Source organism: Hippocampus guttulatus, chromosome 21 (genome assembly GCF_054856545.1).
Source record: "Hippocampus guttulatus isolate MCC_2025c chromosome 21, RoL_Hgut_1.0, whole genome shotgun sequence".
Classification (NCBI taxonomy): domain Eukaryota; kingdom Metazoa; phylum Chordata; class Actinopteri; order Syngnathiformes; family Syngnathidae; genus Hippocampus; species Hippocampus guttulatus.
The window spans coordinates 1,857,544-1,871,755 of record NC_141281.1 but is presented as its reverse complement, the minus strand read 5'-3'; positions in this window follow the sequence as shown (position 1 = coordinate 1,871,755).

The window sequence follows — 14,212 nt, the reverse complement described above, 5'->3', positions numbered from 1 at the left end:
AACAACCATCCGTGCTCACACTCACGCCTAAATTGAACACTCTAAATTTTAGAGCATTCAATCCTCCTGCCATGCATGTTTTTGGAATGTGTGTGTGGGGGGGGGGGGGGGGGGCACCCGGAGAAAACCTACGCAAGCACAGGCAGAACATGTCAAATCCACACAGGGAGGCCGGAGCTGGAACCGAATCGGGTACCTCTGCACGGTGAAGCTGACGCGCTAACCACTCAGCCACAGGGGCGCCCAGCAATTAGACAAATTAGTAAAATCATCAACAATCGCATGAATTGACTAAGTTAAGTTAAGAAAACCTTTATGAGTCTCGCAATGGAGAAATTCCCAATTCACAGCAGCAAAGTTATGAAAGGAAGAAGTAGAACAAAAAAATATAGGAGCTGCTGGAAAGGCAGCCACTCTCGCGGCGCCATTTTGAAGTCAAAATAACAAAAATAACACAACACAACACATAGGACACAGACAGTCGTGCAATCTTCACCAATTTTCTGCATACACGTTGTTGTCTGAAGCAGTTATAGATGAAAGAGGAGAGGATCAAAGTGTCCTTTCACCAGTGGATCAGAGACGTCATGCTGAAAATGTGCACACGTCTGCTACAAGCTATGTTTTGAAAGCAAACGCGAAGCTGTAGCGTCCATTGACGAAAAGAGATTTGTTCACTTCTCCTGTCCCACGTAATCCGCTTCAAACTCCAAGCCGCGACTCCCAGTTCCAAATCCGCATCGGCGCTCCGCGCTAACGCTCCTTTCTTCTCATCGACGACTACAGTCATACCTCGGTTTTCGACCTTAATCCGTTCCAGAAGGCTGTTCGAAAACCGAAACCACGCTCTTTTTAAAAAGAAAAAATCTTTATCGAACATGTCTGGTTACAACGCTACACCCGAGGAAGCGTCACTTCCTTGTGTAAGGAAGGCGAGAGGAGTCAAGTGGCGCATTCAAGTGCGCTCAGTTTGGTCGAGAACCGATTTTCGGTCGAAATTCGAGGTTTGACTGTATTTGGTCATCCCTCGAAAAGACGAATTAGGCAAAACACAATTGGTCACATAATATATAACATCAGGCTTTAATACTAGACCGGGTAACAAAAGAAGGTGGGGTGGGGTTAGACCGTCTTTGGTGGACGGTAAGCCAAGCCCTCTTGGTGACAGGCAACCGTATACGGAGCCATCAGCTCCTCATTCAATGACTCCACTATGGGCACGATTGATGGCGCTAAAACAACATGGGGGAGGGTGCCACATTTGGAGGAATAAGACAAATCCTTTCTGCCTTCCGTATCCAGTCTGCCATCTGATCCATGGCCGTCCTCTGTGCTCCCCTTTGGCTGACTTATTGAAGGCGTTCTGAGATCAGCGGGCGGGGAGGTGCTGCCACACCAGCTCACTGTTGGATTTCCCTCGTTGCGTGCGACGTTGGCCCTTTTTTTTTTCTTCCTCCCCCTCTCTCATGCGACGACACGGGGTCGAGTTGGCGTGGGGCTGATTTAACTTGTTCGCTGCGGTCCACTGCCACTGGCCACATGCCTGCCAGCCCAGAGACTCCGACACAATGCTAAGTGCTCCTGAAATGAGCGGGCAAAAAATGCTGATTCAGATTAGAGTCTTTTCTTTCCTTGTTTGTTTTTGTTTTTAACTCCCTTTGACAAATTTGTCAGCTGACAAGTGTTCCGCGAGTATTTAATGGGTAATGGGGATGGGCTCGCTCATCGATTTGTTGGTCGTTAAGAAGTGCGTACAATTGATTGTTAATTGATGTGTCAGGTCTTGGAGAAAAAAATGGTGAGTGTTACATGGCTGCAAACAGGAGAGGTACTGCTAATTTACAGTTTGCCTAGTACTGTCAACACCAGGGTTCACATCTTTTTTGGCAAAGAGGAAAAAAAAACCCCCACCATACCTAGCTGACAGTTTCGGCTATCGCTTCAGCCTTCATTGGAGCTCAGCTGAAGTGACAGCTGAAACTATCAGCTAGGTAAGAGTTTTTGTCCACACCAAAAAAGATTTTTGTCAGGAAAAAAAATAACCTTTAAACCTTATTTAAACAATAAGTAGACAAGATGAACGTTCAGACACAGGTTACAATGCACTAAATGTAACATATTGAGCTAACATAGCACGACGTGATACACGTGGTCGTCGTGTGTTTCAAGAGCAAAACTGTAAATGAAGCGTGCCACAAATAAGCATTATTGTCGCCCGTCACTTCTGCACGGCGAGTTTATGACTTATGAAGCATCTCGGCAAGGAGCACCTCGAGTCGGCGGGCCAACGCGCTCTCACCGCGGCGGCGCTCCTTCAGAAGACGGGGACGTCAATTTCCACACAGTGATAAATCTGTGGCATGAAATTGTCGTTGCCACGTTCTCAGCCCTGAGGTCTCGCGTTATTGCTTTATTCTATTAGTCAGTTATTACCAGCAATCACAGTCAAGCCCCACAACGTGCACACAAAGGCCCCTTTTACATTCCATTCATCAGGCGTTGTACACATGATGAAAACATATGACGGCAAGCCTCAGAGCTGTGTTTCCTCCGGGGCTTTGGAGGAAGGTGGTGGTGGTGGTGGTTGTGGCGGGGGAGCAGCCAGCTGGCCCACAGCGCATCTGTTCACAGAGCTGGGCGGCAGTGACACCATGAGGGCCACTTCTTCCGTGATATATACAGTGGTAGTTCTACTTCCGAACGTCTTTTTATTCGAAATTTTCAAGTGACGAAACGCCTCAACAGGAAAATATTGCCTCTTGTTACGAAAGAAATTTCAAGATACAAAAGGGTAAAAATACAGTAGGGTGTGCGACTCGCAGCTCAGAGTTTCCTGAACGCAACATTCTTATAGCTCCTCTGCCATTGGCTATTACCGAGTATAATCCTGGCCTCCCATTGGCTAAGAGGGACCTCTACCGAATGTGTCTTTGTGTGTCGATGATAAATCGAGACATATGTGTCTATGCAGCATCCTCGTCATACGCCCCTCAGGCCATGAGGCGTTACGAGAGTTTTACGTAAATGTGAATCACCCAATAAAAGTTTTTCACCAGGTCGGGTGATCGCTCACGATGCTGATGTTTGCCTTGGACATTTTCGAAAGATTGTTCAAAGCCAAATGTCCTTGGATCAAATTCTTACAAAATGCCAGGCAAAAACCGCTTCTGAGAAAGAACGATGAGGACACAGTTTAAAAGTTAAATGACTCTCTTTGTTTTTTTTTTTTTACCTCTATTTTTGTTTTGTTACGTTATGCACAACTCTCATTTATTGTGCAATAATCTAATCGTAACATGTATTTGTGACATATTATGATGCATTTTTATGCTTCAGAAAACATTGATGTCCGAACTTGGGGGCGCTTTGAACGGATTAGGGCATTTACATGGAAAACGCGTCTCTACTTACAACATTTTCTAGTTAAGAAATTACTTCCAGAACCAATTAATTTTGTAAGTAGAGGTACCACTGTACCCAGTTAGGTATTTGATGGTGGGATACCGCGCCGTCAAACGTGTTTCTGCTAATACCTTTGTGACGTAGCTAATCCCGAGTGCGCACTTGGAATCTTGGCCCCCTTCGCAGATGTTCAGGCCCAGTTGCCACTCGAGAACCGCGGCCCCAAGGCTTGCTAATGGTGTCACGACGCGGAGAATAATTATCACGCCGTCGTATATAATGTCGAGGCAATCGCAAGGTGATAACATGCAATTAAGTCGCAATCTCGGATTTGTACACTCTTGCATCTCCACAGACATGAAGATAAAGTGGCCATTTGAAAATGTCAAAGAGAAGTAGCTTCATCTGATTATTTTCAATTAGTATGCACACCCTTCTGTCTTGGAAACGCTGCACTTATTGACGTTGATGAATTGAGCTCATTGCGTCTGGAAGCCAGGTCGGAGATAGCTTCATTTTATTTGCCATCGTCCCTTTTACTTTGCGCTCTACTTGCCGCTTTCATTAAATCTCACGCGCGCGAATCCGTTTTAGGACGGCTAGCGCTCAAAGCAGCAAAATAGCCAGCCATTGAAAGGTGTCGGGAAATAATTGTCATGTCATTTCAGCACCTTGCAAAGTCCATTCGAGTCCTGTTGGAAGGGAGTAGGCAGCCGTGGATGACAGGTTCCAGAGAGCAAGGGGGGGCTGAGGGAAATGAAGTGTTTATTGTGTCACCCGGGAGGGAAGTGGCAGGCCCGCTCTGAAGAGTCAGTGCAGTCGGGATCGCCACAAGCTCGCCCACAGATGAGATTTGCGGTGAGAAATGAAGACCGGCGAGTCTCTGGTGAGGTTCTTAGAACCATCTTTGCAGTTGAATAGACATTTATAAAGGATTTTCCAGCCCTTCTGTTGAGAGGGGAAAAAAAATAAAAGTGAAACGGTGCCGTCACATTTGAACAGATCCTTCCATCTTGCCTGAGGGAGAGTGGTGCTCAACGTTTGAAGATTAAAACATCCACTGTCATTTCCTGCTCCAGTGGTTGCTTTCGCGGGGAGAGCGCCGATATGAATTGTATTTTCCACCCCCTTCGGAGCTGATTATCAGGGATCCAGCCTTTCAGCGGCCACCCAATGTTTCATGGTGGTCCCAGAGACAAGCTGCCACAGAGGCAGAACCAGAGGGGTGCGGATCAGCTGGGTGTTGTATTTGTCTAAGCCATTGTTCCAGGCGGGTACAAAAGGTGAAGCATGGCTAAATCCTTGCTACTTCCGTTCCAGGTTCTTGTATGTGCACTCATGCAAGGCCCTCCCCTCCCATGAATGAATTTTTTGAATCTGTCAATGTGCTTGCTGGTGTGTTTCGAACCTTCATTTAGTCTTCCCTCTCAGCCCATCAGTGAGTTAGCAGCGGCAGGTCCGGTACGGAGAAAAGCCCTGCCTAGGATTGGATGCCGTCTAAAAGAGCCATCAGTCAACCGTACCGCAAGGTGTTCGTGTTAACGCTCAGGAAACGTGCGGTAACCACTGAAGAGCGGGGCTGTTTGTCAAAGGGCATCAAATGTGAAGGACGTGGTTCAGTAGGGCTAGCCTAGCATCACATTTGCATGGTCAGACCACAACCTTTTCCCCTGGGATTTACGTTAGTTGTCTTGCATCTAAGTGTCAGTCAAGGGGACCATTCAAGGATTGATTTGTTCCATTTTGGATTTTCTCTTGATAAAATGAAGGTGATTTAATCCCAAACGAGCAATATATCGTTTTAATAAAATCTGTGTGGAAAAAGTAAGCTATACAAGTGATGAACGACAGTGGTACCTCTACTTATGAAATGAATGTGTTCTGGAAGAAATTTCTTTGCGAGAAAATGTAAGTAGAGACACGTTTTCCATGGAAAAGGCCTAATCCGTTCCAAGCCCCCCCAAAATTCGCCCCCCCAAGATGGCACCGCGAGAGTGGCTGCCTTTCCAGCAGCTCCTATATTTTGTTTTTCTACTTCTTCCTTTCATAACTTTGCTGCTGTGAATTGGGAATTTCTCCATTGCGTGACTAATAAAGGTTTTCTTATCTTAAAAATGCATTAATTTAACAAATACATGTTAGAATTAGATTATTGCACAATAAATGAGAGTTGTGCAATATGTAAAAAAGAATAAAGAATAAAAATGATGGTTGTTTAACTTTTAACTGCGTCCTCATCGTTTAGTCCTCTTTAGAAGTCCATGTTCTTTCTCAGAAGTGGTTTTTGCCTGGTGTTTTGTCAAGAACTGATGTAAGGCTGTCTGCTTTTGTCGGCTATTAACAATCCTTCGAAAATGTCCAAGACAAACATCAGCAGAGTGAGCGTTCGCCCGACTGGTCAACATTTTTTTCTGGGTGGTTCACATTTACGTAAAACTATCGGAACACCTCATGGGCGAATGACGAGGACGCTGCATAGACACATATCTATCTATTTGTCTATTCACACACATAGCCACATACGGTCGAAGTCCCTCTTGGCCAATGGGGTGCCAGGAAGATTCTCGGTAATAGCCAATGGCAGAGCAGTTCTAAGTATGTTGTGTTCAGGAAACGTCCATACTGTATTTTTACCTTTCGTATCTTTAAATTTCTTTCATAACTAGAGGCAATATTTTCCTGTTGAGGCGTTTCGGAACTTGAAAATTTAGTATGAAGAGACGTTCGTAGGTTGAGGTACCACTGTAATTGAAAACAAAGAGCAGTGAAGCTTAACCCTTTCATGCACCTTGTAACAAGATAAGCTGTCCACTGTCGTAACCGCTGTACCTGAAAGGGTTAGTCAGTGGAGTCTCCCCCCCCGCCCCCATTATTAGCATGACCAATTTCTACTTTGGCCCATTATTAGTGGTGACTCTTGTGAAACATTATGCACAAATTAACCCAAATACATCTTCACTATTTCTAATCGACACTGGGGCCCGACCGATATGGATTTTTTGACACTGAAGCAGTTTCCACTATTCAGCAGGATAAAAATGGATCAACCGGTATAAAAACATAATTTTGGTCCCCTAACACTTGAGACAATTAAACATTAATTACAGGCAGAACTCTAACGAGTATTCTTCTGCTATGTGATGATGGCCGCGTGCCATTCGTAACCTTGAAATCTCGTGTCAGGATTTAACATCAACAAAGTATGTATCGACAAAATCTTCATCTTTAGTAAATGCCACAACCGGAAAATGTGCGATGAGGAATATCGCTTGTTCTGTGCACATGTCAGAAAAAAAAGGAAAAAAAGGCAAGCTCAGCAAATCGACCGCAAGATGGATTGGGTTCATCTTGAGCCCACGCTCCGAAACCTACACTTTTACCAAAGTCAGGCTGTCGCATTTTGCTCAGTCATCCTGTACGTACGCACACGCTGACGCTCTGCAGCACTGATGGATGCCAATGAAAAAAATAAATAAAAATGCTGATTATGTTAAACAGAAAAGCTCTGAAATATGGGAGGCTCTTTCTTGGCCTCTGCAGGAAGCCTGCAGCACATTCAGATTATGGGAGCATTCAAACAAGGAAGTTCTGATCAGGCGTAAGGTCCCTCGCAGCAATTTTCAAACGGGCTCAAGACCGGCGGGTGGGCGGGCATGAACGTGGGCAGCAGCCAGCTTCTGCGTGACCTTGGAGAGTGTGAGAGGAGCCACAGTAAGAGTCGGCACGGTATGCCAAGCCAACCCGACCCACTTGCCATCTTGGAGAGCTCAGCACACACCAATACACTTCTGCTGCTCTGCAGCGCTATTTTTACATTATTTATTTATTTGTTTATTTATTTTTTTGCTCGTTCAAAATCCCAACTCCGTTCCTAGCGTGCTTCGTTTTCATACCTAATTATTGGCATCCTGTGTAAATTGCTTGTCACGCCGCGTATTATCGCTCAGCGGATATGGCAAGCGCGCTTTGCATTTCACCTTCATCTCATAGCTTGCCGTATGAAACGGCCGAGCATATACGGTGTCTTATTTTCATGCCAATCATGCTGGTGCGAATATAAAAGTCAGATTGGAGGGGGGCAAAAAAACCCAAAAACAAAACCCTGAAAAAGGGAGTCTATTTACGGAAAATATTTCTGACATGCATCTCGACACTTCTTTGAGAATGTTGCCTCGGGCGGAGGGTGAGATGCTTCAGCTGTTTCCAATACAAAACTCTCCTTTAGCAAAAACAGCAGCGGAGATGCAAAGATAGCACATGTTGGAGATTATGGATCCCGATTCACTCGGGAGCGACTGCTTGTTTACAGACTCGGTGATCAAAGCCGCCCCCCTCCCGAGAACGGCTCTATTAGATTTCACACTTTCCCCCCAGGAGCCCAGGAGACAACACAAAGCATACTTTCCAATGTCAATAAATATTAATTTTGCGCTTAGATCAATCCCCTTTTTCCAAGTGTGTCTCTAACACAACATGTTACGACTGACCAGGGCCAGAGAGATCAACAAATATTAAGATAAGAAATATTTTGGGGGCATGACAAATCAATTCTGACATGTAAAGTAACCGTAGATATTAAAAGTGACAGGAAGGAAAAACGAAAAAAAAAACCAAAACACGCATTAAATAGGATATCGGAGATCGAAACAAGGCTTCTTTCAAGAATGGATACAAATCAGTTCCAAGTCATGTAAACCAATGCATATGTGAACAAGTCAGCTACACCCTGTCAATTTTATCCTGGTGCCGTAAAAATAACTACATGTATTTCACACCCAACTCTTGCACACCACAGTTTGGTAATCCTTGGTAAATAGCATTCAAATCGAGAAAATGACCTGTAGACTCGTGCTGATGTGAGCGTGCATTTGAACAAAAAGCGAAATAGTGAGTAAAGCCTGGCGAAATGCGATGGAATCGTGAATACCGTATTTTCCGCACTATAAGGTGCTTCGAAGTAAAAGGCGCAACTTCGATGACTGGCCTATTTTAAAGTGTTTTCATATTTCGGGCGCACCACATGATAAGGCGCATAGAATAGAAGCGACAATAGTGGCTGTGGTTGCATTATGCATCCACTAAATGGCGCTGTGCTAAAGGGAATACAATACAACACGATTCATTCATTCATTCATTCATTTTCTGATCCACTTTATCCTCACAAGGGTCGCGGGGGGGGTGCTGGAGCCTATCCCAGCTGTCCTCAGACAGTAGGCGGGGGACACCCTGAACCAGTTGCCAGCTATGCCACTGTGAGGTCAGCGCGTTTTACAGAACGTTTAAAATTCTCTGTCCAAGAAATCTGAATATTGATCCATATATAAGGCGCATCGGATTATAAGGCACACTGTCGGCTTTTGAGGAAACGGAATGGTTTTAGGTGCACCTTCTAGTGCGGAAAATTCTGTGTTTGTATTTGTTATTGGTCGTCACTGTTCGAGCCACACACATTTTGGGTGCCTGAAGGTTACTTGAGGTGTTCAGTCGATGTGGTGACATCAACATAATAACAGAGGGGCAAAGTAACAACTGTCTTAATTAACTGGGATGAAATTGGGATTGAGGCGACTTTTTGGTTGAATGAGATCTGGGCACAATGCCAAATGACTGGAAAACTGTGCTCGCTTCCACTTGACTGGCCGCGGCATTGTCCCCATTAAGGAGCGAGTGCTCGTTACCCGCTCTAGATTTGATTCTTGGAACGGCAATAGCTACATTTTTTCGCCTTGTATCTCAGGTAAATCGTGGGATTTTTTTTTTTTAATCGAGTACAGGAAAGATTTTCCTGCTCCAGGAAGGTGCTGAGGAGTGTGTTTGACACGAGGTCTTTGGTAGCAATTATCCATCCATCCATTCATTTTCTGATCCGCTTTATCCTCACAAGTGGTCGCGGGGCATGCTGGAGCTTATCCCAGCCGTCTTTGAGCGGGAGGCGGGGGACACCCTGAATCGTTTGCCAGCCAATCGCAGGGCACGCAGAGACGAACAACCATCCGTGCTCACGCTCACACGTAGGAACAATTTCGAGTGCTCCAATAACCTACCATGCATGTTTTTGGAATGTGAGAGGAAACCGGAGGACCCGAAGAAAACCCACGCAGGCACGGGGAGAACTTGCAAACTCCACACAGGAAGGCCGGAGTCAGGATCTAACCCTTGACCTCTGCACTGTGAGATCGCCGCGCTAACCATGATAGTATTTGCGTATTTGCTTCCACGGACCATTAAATACTTCTTTGGTGCTTCGTGAATGAATTCCGCATTCTTTCAATCGAGTTCGACAGTTTGACAGATAAGACAGTGATGTCCCCGTTTACCTTTGACAAGGCCTCCGATTGGCAGCATCCAATCCCCTACAAGCCAGTGCGTTTTCCCTCCACCGACGCTGCCACCCCGCATCCATCCCACCCCCACTCCACTCCCACTCGGCCCGGATGCCAAGCTAAAACCAGAGGTTAGAGCTCCGTTTTCGTTCCACGTTGCCATGACAACAGATACAGAAATCACAAGGTCTCCAGGGGCAAGAAAAAGCCAGGCGACACCGAAACGCGGTGGCACTTTTGTGGCACAGTGAAGGAGAAGATCACCCAGATGAGCTGGTCATAGATGAACATTTAGCGCTCCGAAGAGAAAGGAGCGGGAAGGGGGAGCTTCCCCCCACCCCCATAGAAAGGCTCCTATGGCTCAGAAGCAGTTCTGCTCCTCACATCAAAGCTTATTGTGATGAAGTCTTGAGAGGCCTCTGCCGGCTGCCCGAGACCTAACACAACTGTCTTGGCGGAGAAACAAAGCGCTTACTGAGGCATTTGTAAGCCGGAAGCAGCTCCTGTAAAGTGCGAAAGCAGAGCTGAGCGGCGGATAGCGTGGCTTATAAACACGCCTGCTTTCGTCAAATTCCACGCACGCTTCTGCTTGATGGATTAAATGTAGGAAGTGAAAGTCTCTCCCCGCCTCGCGCTCGGTGTTTAAGAGCATGTGTCGGAATACGTTCAATAAAACCGTCAAAGGCTTCACGCAGCTCGCCGAACAATAAAAATCGATACCATTAAACACTTCTTTAAGGAGCCGAAAGCGCCCCCCCCCCCCAGAGGCCCCTGTCAGTTTCTATGAATGGTATTTTTTTTCCAGACACTTGTCAATAAAACATTGGGAGCATCTGAAATTCTTCATCGCATCTCAGAGGAAGCGCGTTTTTGAAGGTCCCGACACGGCAAGATCAATGGAGAAAAAAAAGAAAATTGGGGGGGGGGGGGGGGAGCGCAAACGGCTTTCATGCGGCGCAAACTTGTTTCTTCCCGTCTGGGCCGTGCGTCCAATCAAGGCGGCCCCCGTTACAAAGAGGCTCCGACCGCAAAGGCCCTGATCATCCGCTTCCCGAAGGCATTCCAATTCCTTCACAGGCGTATAAGCAATTTTTACAGTAGTTAAGCAGAGGTGGAACTGCTTCACATAATCTCGCTGAGACCGTCTCCGCTGTCGGCCCAGTGACAGATCCTGTTAAAATCCCCAGGCTGAGTTCAACCACAAAATGTAGGAAGCTTTTTTTTCTCCCCCCTTCTTTGTGCAATAAACACTCTGGGACAGACACTAGCGCAATTGGTCTATGCTAGCGATATCGGTGCTATGCTAGTGCAACCGGTGCTATGCTAGCGCAATCGTAACGCAATCGGTGCTATGCTAGCGATATCGGTGCTATGCTAGCGCAATCGGTGCTATGCTAGCGCAATCGGTGCATCCTGTCAGAATGCTAAAACAGCCTACGCCCCCTGCAAGCCGCGGTTTGCCACACTGGATGTTTCAACGTCTTTTCCCCAAAAGTAGCTGTAATTCAGCGGTACACGGCAGGTCCTGAGACACCCACTCAAAATATTGTGCTAGATTGGATTCAGACTGCAGCCATTGGGGTCACACGATGGGAGGGGGCGTAGCAGCAGGTCAGTTCACTTTTACCCAGGTCAAGTTATTTATACCCCTTTTTCTCCTCGTTTACCACGCCAACTAGTCATTTGCATGGCTAACTACCGACATTCTTGCTGCTGGAGGCTGTAAATTTCCCCAGTGTGGGACAAATAAAGGATATCTTAAATATCTTAACCTGACACAAACTTGAACTGAGCAGGCAGCTTTAATTGTTTAACCCGAAGCTGACCATGACAAAGTGGCCCTTTCACAATAGGCCAAGAGGCTTACATAACAAGGACAAAAGAATGTCTGGTTACAACTCAAATGTGACCATTCATAAAATGTTTAAGAAGTGATGCATGTAATCCCCCCCCCCCCAAAAAAAATCTATATCTAAAGTTTCCGATTTGATGAGTTTTATTCGAAGCTTCACGAGTTGTATCAGGCAGTAAATAATTAGCCGATGTTTGCTCATTGCTGATTCTTCTCAGCAAATGAAAATTCCAGAGAAATTCGGAGTGAGGATAAAGACGAATTTCAACTGGTGAAAGTAAAATTCAGGTTCGATTTGAAACCTTTCAGGGGACAGTGGTCACTACAGCAGACAGCTTATCATGTTACCCGGTTACAGGGTGCATGAAAGGGTTAAACTTGAATCCGCCAACGCTGTAACCCAACGGTGCGTCTTAATTGTAACTATCTCAATTATAACGGGCCAACTCCTGAGACGCCTTGGCCCCGCCCTTTCCTTTTTACCCATCCCGCCTGAGCTTCATCAAAGCAGAAGGAAAACCCGGATCTCCTCATGCTTCAGATGGTAGAGTCAGAACTAACAACCCGGACAGGTTCAAGAATTCTTTGCGGCGAGTTAAGGTCACTTTGGCTCTCTCCCTCCACCTTCTTTATCAGCACCACCTCCTTTCAAAAAAAAATGCTTTTCTCTATTAAATCAGAACTCGCAGCTCAAACTGGTCTTCAACTTCCTGCCCAATCCTCACTAAGCCTGTCATTTCTGGCCATTATTTACTTTAATGGGCTTTGGCTGATCCCTACGCAAAAGCCTCGGATCGGAGAATAATGCGTCAGAGGCAAGCAGACCCAGACACGAGCGCGGGGCCGCTTGTAGATTAGCTATGGCAGATGGGCTTTACAGGGGCTTCCTGTGAGCGGTAGTGTTGATTGAGAAGGCATAATGAGAGAGGTGGTGTCCTCACAATGGACCTCGGCGCACCTCTTGGGCCAAACAACGCACCCCCACGCCCCCCGGCCCCCAGAGGCCCTCGGCGCTGGCTCCTTTTGCTTTCGGTGCCTCCTCTGCGAGGAAGTTAGCAGTTTGGAACTGAGCACAAAAGCAACTGTAAATAGGCATGAATGCTAATCCAGCATTAATTGGTTGCATTTTAAATTGGGTGTGCACCCTCATGGACCAAAAGACCTCGACCCCCTCCTTTTTCATTGTTAACCTGCTTCCGTTATGTGAGGAGAGAGAGATTGGGTGAGACCAATGCAAAACAGTAGCCCAAAAAATTATACGTCTTAGGTTTTGGTTGAAGGCTTTTCAAGCGACACCATTTTGTTTCGCTCAAGTAGAACAATTCACATTAGCGACATAGTCAGGCCTCTCTTCCAAATGTAAATAAAAATCCCGGGGCAAGGATATCTGACGATGAGCGCAGTGTAAACATGTAGCTAGGATAGGCCCGTAGTCGCACCTTGTCAGCTTGACAACACTCAGATTGGTGATATAGATACACCCACGTCTTCTCAAAGTGCAGAAATAAAAAGGAAAAGAAAGCACCCACGACAACAAACCTGTGGTTATAGACCAGTGGTCCCCAACCCCTGGGCCCCGGACAGGTACCAGTCCGTGGGTCATTTGGTACCGGGCCGCACAGAAAGAATGAATAACTTACATTACTTCCCTTTTATTTATTTCTGAAGCTTAAAAATGTTTTATTTTGAAAAATGACCAGATTCTCTATTACATCAGTCTCCAGTATGTCACTCTTGACGCAGGCCAAGGCGCGCTTCTAGCTCACGTGATAGGTTAGCGCTAAAATGAAACTCAGGAGATCGCAAAATGAGTATAAAACAAACATCTTTGAAATGATTCTTTGGGAAGGGGAAAAGGCCCAGCCAGGAGTCAGAAGAGGAGCCGACGATTGTCAAGAAAAAGAAGGCTACATTTATTTCGACAATATCATGAGCCCTACTTAAAGTATGGATTTATCACAACGGGAGATTCCCACGCACCAAGCTCACTCTGCATAATATGCGGCGATGGTGAGTTGTATTTTTCATGCACTTTGTATGTGGGGTCTATCTTATTTTGAAGGCACGTGTATATGTTACCATAGCGACCAGAGAGTGTTGCGGGCCAGATAGGACGTTCCTCGCGTCCTGATTCGTGTTTATTATTATGTTCCGAAAATAACACAGTTTTCATGCCGGTCATATCATATTATTTTGTCGTATTTATCCGTCACACCTTAAAGGCCGGTCCCTGAAAATATTGTCTGACATTAAATCGGTTCGTGGGGAAAAATGGTTGGAGACCGCTGGTATAGACCATAATTAAATACGGTCTGAATATGCAAAAATATAGAAACAGTTTGGCCCGATCAACGAAAGGCTTCGTAACGGCTAACATATTATTGATGGAAAATTGTGTTTACTCCGATGTTGACGCGGCCTGTCGTTGATGCGAACAGAATTAGTGACTGTCTGCGCAATTTGGGAATCTGCGCTCCAGCAGCAACAGAACGGCAACAGGAATGACAGCGTATTGCAATTGGGCACTTAAAACCAGCACAAGTGCACCGACTTTTCTTCAGATTGTCTGTCAAGTGTTGCGCCGAGTGTCAACACTAGCTAGGTTAGCTAGCTAGTGTTGACACTCGGCGAGTAA